Genomic DNA, 14024 nt, shown 5'->3' with positions numbered 1-14024 from the left:
ACGGAATTCAGCTGGTAAGAGAGTTACTACCATTTCTGGACTGTCTGCCCAATTGTTCAAGTGCCGGTGGCTTCCAGATTACTGCAATAAGTCACCTGGAAACTGCAGGTAGTGTGAAATGTGGCAGGTTGGTTGCTCATTGGGGCCAAATATCCCCATTGTGTTATTCTACTGCTAAAAGAATTGCACGTGCTGCCACTTAGCTACTGAGTTCAGCTCACGGTGCTAGTCCTACACGAGTTGGGACCAGGACAGCTAAAAGAACATCTCGCCTTTTATATACCCAACGTATCACTGTACTTAGCAAAGAAAGGGCCCACTGCAGATGGACCTTCTCATCAAGAGGTCCATTCCGTACAATGTTGGAATCGGACCTTTACTGTGGTGGCCCCTCTGCTTTGGAACTCCTTCCTGTTCCTGCATATCAGGCGCTGTGTCTCTTGTCTTTTCAGTGCCTTTTCTCTTTCACCAAACCTACGAAGGTTAGATCTTTATCTCGGTGTCAGGCTTGGATTTGAAATTGTGTGTGTGTTTGTCTGTGTGTATACATGCAGTTGTTTTACATATGTTTTTGTGATACAGTCGAACCTCGGCTCCTGAATGCCTCCGTTTCGGAACATTTCGGTTTCCGAACACCAAAAACCCAGAAGTAAATGCTCCAGTTTTTGAACGTTTTTTGGAAGCTGAACATCCGACGTGGCTTCCGCTTGAGTGCAGGAAGCTCCGGCAACCAATCAGAAGTCGCGCCTCAGTTGTTGAACATTTTGGAAGGCGAACGGGCTTCTGGAATAGATTACGTTCAGCAACCGAGGTTTGACTGTATTGTGAAATGCTTCATAGGAAAAGATTCATAAATAGCAATAGTATTAATACAGTACTATGCCTAGGATCAGTTACTGAAACTGCCATCATGAAACTAACCTTTGCTCATAAGCAAGAATCTCAGAATTTGTTTGTTGTTTAGTATTCTCAACTTCAGAGATGGGGGACAGTTGTGGACAGATGCATCCTTTTATAACAAGACTGGCATGAGAAGTAATATTGGGAGGATAGTTTTTAATTAAGACTAGTTGACACAATTGCCTTTTTGGGGGAGACTTGGCCCATTGTCAACATTTTGTTACAAACTGGTAGCAGCAGTAGCACGTTCTTCACAAACTGTAGCTGCTGTTTTTCTTTTTGCATACATTTGCATTTGATTAAAATTTGACTACTTTAATATTAGAATAGTTCTATTTCCACCCAGAGGCTATTTTGATTATCTCATAAAAAACGGAGGGCGGAATTATTCATGCCTTGGTTTAATTTAATTTTCCCTTAATGTAGCCATTTGAATTAATGGAAACTTGATAAAACTGTAAGATGCAGGGTAAAAGGCACTGATTAAGTATGTTGAAGCTCAGAACAAAGTACTACACTTAATAAGGCTTGTGATCTATCTTGACACTTAAATTCAGGCCTTTCAGACTCCGCTACAGAAAATTACAAAAACTAAGTCTAGAATGGACTACAAGATTCCTGTGAATGGAAACTTTTGTATGCACATTAGATCACATCATTGATCTAAAAATAAATGCTAAATAGTGTTGAAAACAGAATTTAATGAGGGGGTTCTGTTGTTACCCAGACTTCGGATGTTTCCTTTATGGTGCAGAGGAACCCGAGTTGCAGATTCCTTCTAGTCATCATGACACACCAACTAAATCTTGTAAATTAGCACCTGTGTGTCTCAAAAGCTAGGATTGTCTGCAGTGCACTTAGAGGCCCATCCTACTACATCTTTTCCTGAAAGTAAATCTCACTATGATGTTCATTTGAATATATTGTACATGAAAAATCCAGGATAAGTCACCGCAGCCCACTGCCACCAAGGAGTCGCTCAAGAATCATACAAATATAGAAGCTCACATAAAAACCATTATCCAAGTAAATAAGTAGAAACCATCAGATTGCCACTTAACAGGAACCCAAACATCTGGCAGCGTACAAAAAACCAGGAAGAAATGGCACAGGGGTGGCATAATTGTGGCCGTATATTTCCCATCAGGGAAAAAGGTGAGGTATAAATAAATATTTTATTTATTTTATTTATAAATAAATATTTTATTTATTTATTTAACAACATTTATACGCATTATTGTAAAAAGCAACGACCATCATGGCAGCTTACAAAAAGATAAAAAGGGAGGGAACAATACGCTAAAGCCTGACAAAAATACTGAAACGGATTCAGATTCACACGAGCATTTCTAAGCAAGCAAACACGCCTTTAGCAGGCTCTCAAAACAAAACAGCGGAAGCGCCTGCTTGATATATCAAGAGGCAGGGAGTTCCACAGCGTAGTTGGCGGCCGCTGCATCCCCTCCTAGAGTCGCCTGCGTAGAGTCCGTCTTCGGGTTGGGACTACATTTCCCAGCATACACTTCGGTCGCCTCAAAGCCCGCTTTCGCTTCTTGGCCGCTTTGCAAAACGAAGCGGGCGGGGCGGAACTCTGGGAGAGGCGTGGCAAGCGCACGTGACCGATTCCGTCTCCGCCCCCCCGCCCTCCCCTCCGCTTCTCTCAGGCGACGGCTGCGACGACGTGGAAAGATGGAGGCGGTTTGAGTTCCGAGCGGCTGGCTGACTGAAAGGTTCGCTCGCGGGCGCGCGCCCGACTGCGTACGTAGCCCGCCCCTTCCCACAAATGTAGAAGAGGCGGGGCCGCGCTTTCTCTCCCCCCTCACGCGAGCGAGTCGCGGAGGCGCGCAAGGAAAAGAGTCCCTGAGGAGAATCCCGCGGGGCGCCGGAGGGGAGCGTCAGTTTCCGTTCCCGCACTCCCCCTACCGACCCAGCCCACCCTTTATCGGTCGCTCGCCCAGCGGAGCCCGGTGAGTCGCCGCCGCCGCCGCCTCCTCCTCTTCCCCCCTCAGCTTCATGCAGGGCTTCCTTGCTTAGCATCCCCTCTCTGAGGGACGGGAGGACAGCCCTACGTGTGTCGCAGGGATGAGGGGAGGGGCCCCTTTTTGTAGCCATGACAGTTGGTGGGGAGGTCAGGTGAGTTTGGGGGCACGAGGGGTCAGGGGGGGAGGGGAGAGAGTGGCTGATTTCTTTATATATTTATAGGCTACTATATAGATAGATATTTGCCTCTACAGTGGATCCCAACCTTTTTGGGTAGCTGTACCCCACCTAAGCATCTCTAAAATCCTGCTCCCCACCCCCAGTGCCAAATTTACATATAAGCTAAACAAGCTGTAGCTTAGGCCCCCACACACTCTTGGGGGCCCCCCAAAAAAATTAAAGGGGGAAAAAGTGATTCTAAAGGAACTTTTGTTATTGCCAAATGTCAATGTGTTTGCATTATTAATAAAATAATAATAACATTTTATTTATATACCGCCCTCCCCAGCCAAAGCCGGGCTCAGAGCGGCTAACAACAGTAAAATGATACAACATTCTAAAATCATTTCATTATAAAGTTTGTTATGAATAAAAAAGCATTTTAAGTTAGAGCTTAATAATTATTTCACTATTAATATACTTCTTCTTAATTGTATTTCACTGTTAATATACTTCTTCTTAATTGTATTTCAGTTCAACAGTTACTTTGATAAAATACATATTTTGTTATGTGCAAATGGCTTTAGATACCTATTAAGTCCATAAATTACCATATAGCATATATTCAACACACAAAACAGCGACAATTTGTTGCTGACAAAGGACAGCTGGACATATAAAGGGCCCCATTACCTTCAGTAGCTGAGGGCCTCATCAAATCTAAATCCGGCCCTGATGCCCCCTCCACTGTGACATACAATTCTTATTATTCAAAAAGTGAACTATTCACGTGGAGGAAGCCTAAGAAGCCATTAACTGATAATAAGTCATTCTTGAATTGCCCCCCCCCCATTCAAACTGCCCCACATTGGGAAACATGGCTCTCTACAGGAAGTGTTAAAGCTACCAGTAATTTAAAGAAGAAGAAATGCACAGTTGAAAATGAGCAATTAAGGGCATTCAACGTTTAAAGGTTGGAAACATGCCTGCAGCTGCGTGCCTAAAGAAGGCTGTTGTTTTAAGGGATAGCTTGGTCAATAAAGCACGGGGCTCTGTCGCTCTGAATCTCAGGATTGTGGATCGAACCCCATGTTGGGCAAAATATTCCTGTGCTGAAGGGGGTTGGACTAGATGACACTTGTGGTCCCTCCCAACTCTACAGCAGATGTGGATTTAGGGCAGCGTGACTGGTTCCGCCGTTGCACTGAGTGCTGAGCCTAGCGGGCACTCCTATGACATAGTGCATTGAGGGGCAGGGGGATGCTGAGTTTTTTACTCTCACAGGACGCTGCTGAAATTTGATAGACCAAAGCCTGTCCCTGTCTACAATTTCTATGGATTGGTGCTGAGGAATCATAGAATTGTAGAGTTGGAAGGGACCACTAGGATCATCTGGTCCAACCACCCTGCAATGCGGGAATATTTTGAAACCACGGCCCTAAGATTAAGAGTCTCATGCTCTACCAACTAAGCTATCCCAGAACTTCTGATGGCGGTGATGGCTAGGTGATACCCAACTCAAGAAGGGGAACTGGATAAGTTTCCCCTGCACACACAGATATACCTCCTCCCACTTTATATTGTGCACACAGCATGTTTCTCTCACACACTGATAGTCTTATGCAGGCTTACTCAGGAGTGAGGTCCTCCAGCGTTAAGTGAGTCTAGCTCTTGGGTAAATGTGCACCGGCTTGTGTCCTGTGTTAATCTAGAGTAAATTACCCCCTTAGTTTTGTAGGCTTCTCTTGTATGATTCTTTGCTTTAGAAAGAAGAAGTATCTCCTTTTGTAACCACTGTTATTGTAAATATAACAAGGTGGTTAAATAGACTATATCTGTACTAACTGCTATTGAGCTATCCTCTGACCATCTGGGGAGCATTTTAAAAAAAAATCCCTTTGTCAGCTTTAACATGTATATGAGAAAGGTGAGTGGTGGGTTAATTAATAGGGAGTGCAGTGGGTTGGTTTGCTTTTTTAAAGTACAGTGGTACCTCGGGTTAAGTATTTAATTTGTTCCAGAGGTCCGTTCTTAACCTGAAACTGTTCTTAACCTAAAGCACCACTTTAGCTAATGGGGCCTCCTGCTGCTGCTGCGCCACCGGAGCACAATTTCTGTTCTCATCCTGAAGCAAAGTTCTTAACCTGAAGCACTATTTCTGGGTTAGCGGAGTCTGTAACCTGAAGCGTATGTAACCCAAGGTACCACTGTATACCTCATTTCTTTCATCGTGAAGGGCAAGCATAAATGGTGTACTTAGGTGGTTGCCCATCCAGGCACTAGCTAAACTGCAGACCTAGCAATTCAAAAGCACACCAGGTACCGCTGTGTCAGGAAGGTAAACGGCGTTTCTGTGTGCTCTGGCTTCCGTCATGGTGTTCCGTTGCACCTGAAGCGGTTTAGTCATGCTGGCCACATGACTCGGACAGCTGGCCACATGCCAGCTCCCTCAGCCTGAAAGTGGGATAAGTGTCGCACTCCATAGCCGCATTTGACTGGACTTAACCATCCAGACAGAGACCTGCTTTGCTTCAGCAAGGTATCTCCTTCAGGTACCTTCTGACCATACCTTGGGTGTGTCCTTGATTATGCCTGTCAGTAAGTTTTGAACTTGCCAGTATTTCAAAGACAAATTCCTGTAAGTAATAGCATATATGCATATATATGCAGGACATGGTACCGTGATCTAGCATAATTGTAGACACGTTTATGAGGCAGAGAAAATGGGGCTGATAGCAAACTTCTTTCTTTTGGAAGAAATAAAGTTAATGGTATCAATGATAGTTGGTTCATTGCTAAATCTGGAGTCTGAGTAAGGTAGGGAGTGTGGACCTAGGGGAAAACCTTATTGAGGTGTGCTGGTGCCGACTTCCGGGTTGGCGCCATTGTTTAATGGCGGATTCCCTCCGAGCTCCGGAGGGAATCGGCTCCGTAGCGTCTGGGTCTGGCCGCTGCGGCGAAGCGGGGACCCTTAAAATCACAGGCGCGGATGCCTGTGAACACAGAGACTCGGCGGGCACCATTTGCGCCCCCCCAATCCGCGACGGAGCCTTTTTAAAGGCTTCGGAACGGAGGCAGGGTGAGGCGTGGTGCTGAGAGTACTCCCTCGCCTACGGAGTGAAGCCGCAAGCCACTGACAGAGAGCGCCAACTTCTTCCAAGATCGACTGGACTCTAAAATACTAACCCGTGAGTAATACGGAGATTGGGACTTTAAAAAAAATATTTAATTTTGAATTTGGAACGAGCGGGAAGGGGCTAAAAAGGAAGTCACCCCCCCCCTCTTTGTAAACAAGTTAAAGCAAAGGACTGGGCAACCAAGGTCGAGAGAACCTGTTTTCTAGTGAAAAGATCTTGATTTCACGGTTTTGACACTATAAGGATTTACTGGAGGATAAAAAGAATTTGGGGACTGGAATTTCACCCCCCCCCCGAGACCCGGGAACGCCCCAAGAGAAAGTCTGTTGCATGGAAGATTTTGACAGCTGTCAAGAGAGCTGCTAGTCAGCTAGTTGCCAGCTGGAAAAAGAGAACATTGTTTCTGCTGTTTTTGTTGGTTCATCTGGTATAACTTTGTTGAAAACAACGAGGGCTGATACAAAATAACTGGACTTTTGGTTTCGAGCTGAAAGGAACATTAAGGAACTAAAATCCCCCTAGAGGGGTAATAGGGATACTACACTACAAAAATGACTGGAGTATGTAAATTCCAAGCAGAACTGGACAGAGCGCTCGTTCTCTTGGGAAATTTGAAAGATGAATACAATGTTATGTCTACAAAGATATCACTACTACACCGGTCAGTAAACAACAGTTTTGAGCTGGATAAAGATTTGAAACAGGAAGCCTACTCAACTGAACAAATAAATGAAACTGAAAGTGCAGAAATGATGGAGCAAGGTGTTGTTTTTGAAGAAAATGAAGGAGAAGCAGGAGACGTGCAGGAGCTAAAGGAGAGTTATAATATGAGGCCTGACATGATGACAAAAAAGGATAATAAAAATTGGATGTGGAAAGCCTGGTCTGAATGGGAGCCTGGAAAATGGAGAGATCTCCCTTGGAGGAGATCTGAAGACCTGAGGATTATAAATCTGCGGAAGGTGAAAGCTGGAGCCTTGGGGACATCTGGATCTGTAAGAAATTTGAAACAAAAGTTGGAGCCCCCCATAGGCTTTGCTTTTAAGTATGGAAGACTGGCTGGAAGCAACAAGGACTCTGCTGGTCCGGAGCCCTTTCGAGACTTGGGGTTTAACATTAAGGACCATCAAAGAGACCGGCAGAAAGGAACTGAGAGAGATAAAAGGGCCTCAGATGTGAGGTCTCCAGGTTAAATAAATAACACAAAGACTGATGGACATTGGTCGGGGATTGGAACCGGGAAAAGGGTGGGTGGAGGTTGGGAATCCAAAGGGCACATAAGGACAATTTGTTTTCTTTTTTTTTTACTTTTAATTAGTGGTAAGGAAATTGGGTAAATCGTGGAAGGGAAATTTTGGTCGACTTTAGGAAAAAGGTCTAAGAATAGCTAATGAGGTATAAGTATTGATGTGTGTTTTAAATAAGGTAAAATTGGTTTCTTCTTTTTTAAATTAATTGAAAATAAGATTGTTAAAAATAAATGGAGGAAATGGAAAAAAGGAAGTAAAGTAAAAAATGGTATGTTAGAATAAATGTATAAGTTAAGGTAAAGAAATAAGTTAAGGACTTGCTGAACTGACAACTTAAATTGGAATACAAGAAGGGGAGGTGTGAGGAAGTCTGAGAAATAAGGTTAAGAACGATAACTTTATGTGTTTTTTCTATTTTTCTTTTGTTGTTTAATTTTGTTATGTATTTTTGTATTTTTCTTTTGTTTTGTTTATTTTTTGTTCTTGTTTGTTTTTTGAAAATGCTAATAAATATTATTAAAAAAAAAAAATGAGGTGTGCTGGTGCCAAATATGATGAAGTTTGCCAGTTTTTCAAATGCTGCTTCCTCATCACAACATGCAGTTAAATGGAAAAGCATCAGTCTGGAGATGGAGGCTGGTATAACAACTCCTAAAATAGAATAACTGCTATTGGGATCATAATCTTGATTTATGATAATTTCTCTCACGCATCCCACTTGCAGATGAAAATAGACCTTCATGACATTGTGTTCTTTAGACATGGGTGTGCAAAACCTAGTTTCCAATCCTAGTTGTAGAAAGGTTTGCTTAACTGCAGTTAACATTGCTACCAGCATGAAGTTTAACCATGATTAGGTTTAGACCATGTCTAAATATATTGTAACATTTCAGGTTATTCTATTTTCACCTAGGTGTGTTGATGTGAAGGGCAATGGGTGTAGAAGTGTAATCACATAACAACACTCCTTAGTATTTCCTTGCCTGAGTAAGATGCATCTCATTCCATGGTCTGCTTGGGTTGTGACCTGTGTTCCAGCTATCTTATTTTACAGCTTCTGTTCCAGATAACCTTACAGAGCCATCATACTGATAAGAACAGACCGTTACCTACTGTGACTCTAAAAGTGAATGGATTCAGAGTGGTGTTCTAGAGCACTGTTCATGTTAAAGTTCTGTTGTCTATAGTGTGCTTGATATGACAGAAGAAGAAAATGCAAGACACGTTTGCAGCAACTGTTTGGTCGTGGAGCTTAGGTTCTTGACCTTGGGCCAGACTTAGTCTCTCAACATCACCTACTTACTAGGACAGTTGTGAGAATGTGTGCAAAATATTCCACCATATATATTTCCCTGAGTTTCCAGGAGGAAGGGCATTTTGTAAACATGGTAAATTATGAGAGAGAAACTATGACCGTTCTATACAAAGTTCTTGAATCCCTGGCTTTAATTTCCAGCACCACCACAGTAGAGAAGTTCCAGTTATGGTGATACAGTTGTTACTGGATTTGGGATTTCAGTGCTTTGTAGACAGTGAACACATTGTGAGTTGTGATATGGAATGGTCATTGTACGCAGCCTGTACACTAAGTAAGGAGCATCTAAATTTACCTACTGTTTTAGAACTGGTGTATACTGGGGTGAATGTTCACTGCAAGCTGTATTATTTGCCTCAGTCTTTCCTTCCTGGTGGGCGCTTATTCTGAGATTTTGCACTTGAGCTTGTATTTGCTTCTTTCAGAATTTTTACTATGCCAGTGCTAGTCCCCACAGTGTTTCCTCAGAGACCTAAGCAGTGTTAGAAACTCAGATATGTAAGCTAATCAGCAAATGGCATCTTAAACCTAAGTTACACTCGCCACAACAGTATGTCTAGGCACCTTTATATTTTTTGCAATGACATTTTTTAATTGTCATCATCATCATTATTCATTTTCATTTCTATACTGCTTTATATTTTAAAGAAAAAACATCTCAAAGTGGTTTACAACACATTAGAACATCAAATAAAACAATCCAGGATTAAAGGAAAATATTTCAGATCTTTCTCCAAGTGGCATTTTGCTTCCCCCATATTTGTTTAACTAGTTGATTTATATAGCTGCCCCATAGTAAAAGAACTCTAGGAAGCCAGTGTGGTGTAGTGGTTAGTGTGTCAGATAGGAGCTGGGAGATCAGGGTTCAAATCCCCACTCTTGTCATGAAGCTCACTGGGTGACAGTCAGTCACAGCCTCTTAACCTACCTCACAGGGCCGTTGTAGGGATTAACTGGTGAGGAGGGTGAGCCATGTACCCATTGGAGAAAAAGGTGGGGTATAAATGCAATAAATAAGCTCTTCTGCTTCAAAGCTGATGGGGCCAGCCCGATGGAGATGTCAGGTGTCATCCTGGCATCCAGAAATGCCCATGTGGTCGCAATTGGACCCATCCCAGTAGCAAAACACACCTGGACATACGATATCCTAGTAAGGTGGCTGTCTTGCAACTTTCTTTTTCTGTAGAGTAAATCTCTTTCTGTAGAATAAGATCATAAAGAACCATTTTCAGTTTGAGAGTGTTTCGTAATGTTTCTGAGTACTGTAGTCTTTTTTGTGCCTTTTCTAGTTTTGTAGTTTACTAGCAATGTGATTGAGCCGATAGTGACATCTATTTCCAGTTCTTTTCTACATCCAGATTAATTTATTGTACACATTCTCAGCAGGGAAAGGAAACAGCTTAATACATTTTAAATACACCTTTCCTGAACAGTTTGTATAAACTTGCTGAATACTTGTATCCTGTACTAGTCCATAAAATACTCAAAGCATACACTTGCTCATTATGGAGACATACTGTGTATATGATGTCCTGTAGCACCATGGTAATATGACTACGTAATTCACAATTTCTGTTCAGGCTCCCAGTAACTTGGTAGCTTATATTTCCATTGTCGCTCACGGTGCTCTTAATAGGTTATCTTGCTAGCTCAATTGCAGATAGTAGAACTAACAGTTTATTGCCAAAGGCCAGCTGGTAAAATGTGTAAACCACTGTGAAAGGCTTTACAATTTCTGCATTTTTGTATCCTGAGGTACTCTTCATAGTGTTGCATCTGCTTTGTAGTGTTGGCGTAATGGTTTTATTTGCATTGTATTGCTTGACAAATTATATTTTTTAACTTTGGTATTCAGGGCTCAAGAAAAAAGGGTAGTAGATAAAAGATGCATAGAATGAAATCCTCATAAGCAGCATGCACACTCATAACCCAAAGGTACAATGTATGTTAAGTCTCAGAATCCCACAAGCTTGGAATGTGCCAGGTTGCTTTTGCCCAGTACAGTGGTACCTCGGGTTACAGATGCTTCAGGTTACAGACACTTCAGGTTACAGACTCCTCTAACCCAGAAATAGTACCTCGGGTTAAGAACTTTGCGTCAGGATGAGAACAGAAATTGCGCGGCGGCGGCAGCGGGAGGCCCCATTAGCTAAAGTGGTACCTCAGGTTAAGAACAGTTTCAGGTTAAGAACGGACCTCCAGAATGAATTAAGTTCTTAACCCAATGTACCACTGTACTTATTTCTAGAATTTTAGGGCCTGTTCATGTGTGCTTCTCCTTAGGGTAACATCTTCCCTTCTTCCCCTTATTATGAGTCAAAGTTGTAAACTAAACCATGGAAGCCCTGAATTTTTCTGAATGTGGGATCTCTCAGTGCCTTTGTTTTTTTCTACCTGTGGTGAGGGTAGCAAGTGTAGGTATACAATCCTAAAGGCACAATCCTACTTGCTGCAGATAATGAGGGCGCAAGTAACTGGCAAAGGCCGCCATATATCAGTCTGAGAACCGTATCTACCTTTGTTTCCAGGGATACTGCACTTGCCTTTAAGCTGCTTTCCAGCCAAATTACGCTGAAAAATTTGTGGATACAACAGTTTGCTTTCCATACTGAAGAGATAACACTCCAAAGGAAAGGAGGTGGACAGTTGTGTTGCTTCTGTGTCCTACTTTCTTCCATATGTTTTATTCAGGAAACAGCATGCAATCTTATTTTCTCACCGCCAGAATCTTAACAGTCCTTATAAGCAATTTCTAGTAAGGTAGCTGTCTTAGTTTGTTGCAGCAAAAAGAACAAAGAACCTTGTGGCACTTTAAAGACTAACAAATTTATTATGGCGTGAATCATAGAATTGTAGAGTTGGAAGGTACCCTGAGGATCATCTAGTCCAATCCCCTGCAATGCAGGAATATGCAGCTGTCCCACATGGCGATCAAACCTGCAACCTTGGTGTTATCAGCACCATGCTTTAACTAACTGAGCTATCCGTAGGAGGCCTTGAAACTTCACTGGGCAGCCTAGACTCAGCTTGTGTTTTTTTTTATAATATTTTTTATTAAACAATTTTTATATTAACACAGACAAAACATACAAAAACAAACAACAAACAATAACAAAACAAAAAACAAGTACCATTTCATATCCTGATTTCTTAAACCTTACTTCCTCGACTTCCTCTTGCTTCCCGTTTCTGTATTCCAAATTCTTACAATTATTCAGCGAATCTTCCCTTATTTTACTATAAATTTATGTTAATCATCCTTATTCTCTTTGTCTTAACCAATACTAATAGTAACCATTTATTTTAATCCAACATCATTTTAACTGTCATTAATTTTATAGTATTTCTTTAAGTAGTCCTTGAACTTTTTCCATTCTTCTTCCGCCGCTTCTCTTCCCTGGTTTCGGATTCTGCTCGTCATTTCTGCCAAGCCCATGTAGTCCATCACCTTCATCTGCCATTCTTCCAGTGTGGGTAGATCCTGTGTCTTCCAGTACTTTGCAATAAGTATTCTAGCTGCTGTTGTAGCATACATAAAAAAAGTTGTATCTGTCTTTAACACCCCCTGGCCGACAATACCCAAGAGAAAGGCCTCTGGTTTCTTGGGGAAAGTATATTTAAATACCTTTTTCAGTTCATTGTAAATCATTTCCCAGAATGCCTTAATCTTCGGGCACGTCCACCAGAGGTGAAAAAATGTACCTTCCTTTTCTTTACATTTCCAACATTTATTGTCAGGCACATGGTAGATCTTTGCAAGCTTGACTGGGGTTATGTACCACCTATAAATCATTTTCATTATATTTTCTCAGCCTAGACTCAGCTTGGATCCTGGTTTCTCTACACCAAATCTTGTTGAGAAGATAAAATGTGGGGTGGGGAGGGATCCCTGTTCATGCCACCTGAAGGTCCTTGCAAGAAGGAAGGCAGAGTAATATACATCGAACAGATACTGAGAAATACCTTGCACAATTACAGTTGACAGGACAAAGTAGAATAGCATTTTGGAAGTGGTTGTTCTATGAGCATCTGTTGCCTGATTTCCCTTCAAATCTATTTTTTACATGGCAGATGTCATTATTTTTGTGTTCCTTTCTACTGCCAGGCCCCCTGTTGCTCAGTCTGGTTTACAAATAAGTGTATTTTGTAGTATTTCTTTAGCTGTTCTCTATATAACACCACTTAAGTTCTTCAGGTCTGCTTAGTCAGAGATGTATGTCTGGTGAAGACACTGCAGGGTGTTCTTGATATTAGGTGATCGAGTCAAGCTGAATATTATCTAGGGAGATGTACAATACCAGTTCTCAAATGTTCTGTCACACTCTTAAGAGAGCAGTCCTATTTAATACTGGGGAGGAAAGCTGGATCTACACTGATCTAAAAAAATGCTAAGGAAAAAAGGTTATATAGCTCACAATGCAATTTTCCGTTTACTGCTGTACAGCGCTCCCGGTGTCACATTTTAATAACGCATTTATAATGTTATACAGTAGAACCTCTACTTACGACCGCGTCTACTTGGGCCTGGTCCAAGTTGTGACCGCGGCAAACCCAGAAGTAAATACTGGGTTTGCCGTGATTCGTGCACACGCAGAAGTGGCTGCGGCCGTCTGCACATGCGCAGAAGTGCACTGCCACCAAATGTGTCTGCGCACAACGGCTCTTCTACCAGCAACCCAGATTGACTTACGGACGGACCTCCGGAACTGATTACGTCCATAAGTAGAGGTTCCACTGTAACTCACCAGTACTGTATAGATTAGTTCTAAGTCTCATTGAACTCAGGGGGACTCTCTGTTGAGCAGTCCTATATAGGATTGCCCTGTAATATTATCAAGAAACAGAACCTAGCATTGAGTTATGTGTTACAGAGTAGGCTTTATTGTTAGTGACCTGGAGCCAGTTTAGCCCCATAACTCCAGTGGTGTGTCTTGAGTGCACCCCTTAGTTTTCTCCCATTCCCCACCATGGGGGAGAGGCAGGCAAGGACTATGTTTGGGAGTGGGGGCACTGTTGCATGAGGGTCCGTAATTCAGTGCTGGAGCATGGGCTTTGTATGCAGAGGTCCCTTGCTTCAGCCCCATCTCCAGTGGAAAGAATTTCAGCAGGGCCAGGAATGTCCTGTGCACGAGTCTTAGGAGAGACTCTACCAGAATAGATAGAACAAATTTAAATGGAGCATGCAAGGCAACTTCATAGGAAGGTGAAAGCTGCCTGCATCCTGAAAATGGATGGCCTGATCCTGTGTGATAGGTATACCACAGGTACATGTGCCCCTCTTCC

At 42.4% G+C, this 14024-nt stretch overlaps 1 protein-coding gene across 5 annotated transcripts in view; it reads left to right on the top strand.

The window, feature by feature from the left end:
* The first annotated feature begins 2550 nt into the window (after positions 1-2550).
* Positions 2551-14024, top strand: part of DYM (dymeclin) — a 165583-nt gene continuing 154109 nt past the window's right edge. Inside the window, exon 1 of one of the 5 annotated variants that reach the window (XM_053408249.1) lies at positions 2551-2867. The gene's annotated coding sequence lies outside the window, so the exon portion shown is untranslated. Of the gene's footprint in view, positions 2868-2964; positions 3034-14024 lie in introns of those variants that run through there. The other 4 variants (XM_053408253.1, XM_053408250.1, XM_053408251.1 and 1 more) reach the window with 4 other exon arrangements.

Source organism: Podarcis raffonei, chromosome 11 (assembly GCF_027172205.1).
Source record: "Podarcis raffonei isolate rPodRaf1 chromosome 11, rPodRaf1.pri, whole genome shotgun sequence".
In the NCBI taxonomy this organism is placed as follows: Eukaryota; Metazoa; Chordata; class Lepidosauria; order Squamata; family Lacertidae; genus Podarcis; species Podarcis raffonei.
The sequence above is the reverse complement of the archived record's forward strand: the minus strand, read 5'-3'. Positions and strand labels throughout refer to the sequence as shown.